The sequence below is a fragment of the Oryzias melastigma genome, linkage group LG17 (genome assembly GCF_002922805.2).
Source record: "Oryzias melastigma strain HK-1 linkage group LG17, ASM292280v2, whole genome shotgun sequence".
NCBI lineage: Eukaryota > Metazoa > Chordata > Actinopteri > Beloniformes > Adrianichthyidae > Oryzias > Oryzias melastigma.
This window is the reverse complement of record NC_050528.1, coordinates 6,634,409-6,636,907: the sequence shown is the minus strand read 5'-3', so window position 1 is coordinate 6,636,907 and position 2,499 is coordinate 6,634,409. Positions and strand designations below refer to the sequence as shown.

Genomic DNA, 2,499 nt, shown 5'->3' with positions numbered 1-2,499 from the left:
TGTGTGACTGAGTTTGACACCCCTGCTTTAAAGACACACTTCACTAAATTTACAAGACATAGTATTTAACCCTGAGGAAAATACACTCATTTTTATTTTTTTTTGGAGCTGAATATAAATTGTTTGCACATGGTGAGCAACACTGGCCAGGAATTTACAACTTCGTCTCCTTCTACAACAACACTTCTTTGATCTTTTTTTCATGCTCGGATTATTCATTAGCACTATTCAGTTCTATAAATTTCCTCCGGATCAAATCTGCTACCTTAAGACCGGCTTAATTTAAAATAATAAAACAGCTAGTAAAAAAAACACTTAAAATTCCCTCAATGAGAGCATTTATTTTCTCCTGAAAAACATGAAAGCGCATCAGATTCTATTTGATTTAAGCTCACATCCCTGTAGCACAGCCTCCGACGAAAAATCAAAGCCGTCCTCTTTTGTCTGCTGAATGTATAACTCTATTGTAACTAGCCCTTACATGAACCACAGGTATTCTGCAACAGTACACTCCTCTCCTGGTGGGAGGTTGCACACACATTATCAGCCATAATCCTCTTATTTCCTTTCTCCTTTTAAAAATTTGTTTCTCCTTTTCAGCTCATCAGAGGTGGTAGTATTTCTGCTTGTCGTCTGGCAGCTGCAGCCGACTCACAATTCATTTTGTGTGAGCTCCAGGAGCCTCAAGATCTATAAAAACACAAACAACACACGCTGCCAAAAATACAGAATACCCTTTTCTTTTTTTCCATATGCTGCTCGTCTCCACCAAAGTCTGAATCACAAAAATATCTGGCTAACAGCGAATGCTTTGAAGGTTTTAGTCCGACTGCTGTTTTCCTTCTCGTGTGTTTCGTCAAGGTTTCTCCCTTGTGCGTCGGGATTGTCGAGAGTCTGCAACAAAGAGAATTGCAGATCAACTTCAGCTAGACAGTAGATGAATATAGTCGAGCCTAAGAGGCTAAACTCCGCTGCCTGCACCTCAACATATGTATGAGGCGCATTTAATTTAGCATGCAGCGTGGAGAGGCGAAATTGCAGTTTGGCACAGATATTTCTGAATTTACATCTTGAAATAAACTGAGAAAGGCTATTTTGCTGTTTCACAGTTGGGCAAGATCCATGTTACATGTGGAAGGCAGAAATGAAATAAAGCAAATCAGATGAACATGGCTGTGGTTTGGATGACAAAGCAGACAGACGAGACTTTCCAGCAGGCAACGCCGAGGCGGCTGCTGCTACTGTCCTCGCCAAGCATCACGTCTTCACTGTCTGGTAAACAGACACCCTGGTGTGGTTTTTTTCTCCATCCACCTCCGTCTCCTCTGACTATTAAAGCATCGATTAACAGATTAATTAATTCAACAATTAAAAAAGGAGACGTATTAACAGAGGCAGGCAGGAAGCGCAAATGTTGCTAACAACCAAATAAAAGCACAGCTATCAGGAAACCCATCTTCCACCTCCAGCTAATTGAGCTTGATCGTCAGCATGAAGCTGGGAATAAGCCCAAAAGCTCATGTGATTTTTTTTTTTGTTTTTCTTTAGCTCCGGCTTAGACAGCCTGCAACACTAAAAAGGCATGTGAAACACGCTAACGCCAAAATAAACCCTATGAGAGTCCACAATCAGTCAGCAGGACAATTGTGGTTTTGTTTGGAAGCCGTTTCATTCTTTTTTTTTTTCTTTTTTAAAATAATAATAATGAACAAAGATGCTTTGTCTACCAAAGAAATCATTTGAACCTCAAAAAAGTGATGAAACAAAAGGGACTGAACTGTTCCAAAAAATCCACTTCCTGGATAGCACACTGGGGAAGCGTACAGCACACAAAGAGGGGCAAGGAAGCAACTAAGCAAAGATCTTAACCAATTTATTTATAACCATATATGGAAAAATTAATATTAATAAAGCTATGAACAAAATTAATAAAAGTGGTTTGCCCCAATCTTCTTCTTGACTGTCAATGGTGAAAACTCAAACCAAAATAAAGTACATTTACTGTTTTTCTGTTAAAATAAAATAAAGATGTGTGGTCTTAAAAAGTCTTAAAGCCATTAAATTTGTTAAATTTTAATATCTAAGTCTCAAAAATGGTGCTGCTTGAAAGGTCTCAGTTTGACATTTCATGTCAAAATTTACATTTGTGATCACGGTTATTTTGATTGAATGCATAAATAAACAACGGGAGAACTAATTGTCATGCAACCAGCCCACCGCTGGTTTGAAAAAAGAAGAGTGCTGAAGCTTTACAGCACAGACCACAAACAACAAGATACTGTATTAAGCTACAGTTTTGATCATAAAATGGGAATAAATGAGTAAAATAGGAAATATTGCTTAATTGGGAAACAGACTCAGATATATATATATATATATATATATATATATATATATATATATATATATATTTAGGTGGCCGTGGTGCGGCGGTAGGGAGGTCGACTCCCGATCGGAAGCGAGTGGGTTCGACTCCCGCCTTGCCCGCCCATGTGCCGA

General features: G+C 38.6%; 1 long non-coding RNA gene across 1 annotated transcript in view; it reads right to left on the bottom strand.

Annotated features, from left to right (window-relative positions):
• Window positions 1-321: 321 nt before the first annotated feature.
• LOC118599879 overlaps window positions 322-2,499 on the bottom strand; it is a 33,491-nt gene continuing 31,313 nt past the window's right edge. The window contains exon 2 of the long non-coding RNA XR_004949423.1: window positions 322-894. This is a non-coding gene — a long non-coding RNA (uncharacterized LOC118599879). The remainder of the gene's footprint in view (window positions 895-2,499) is intronic.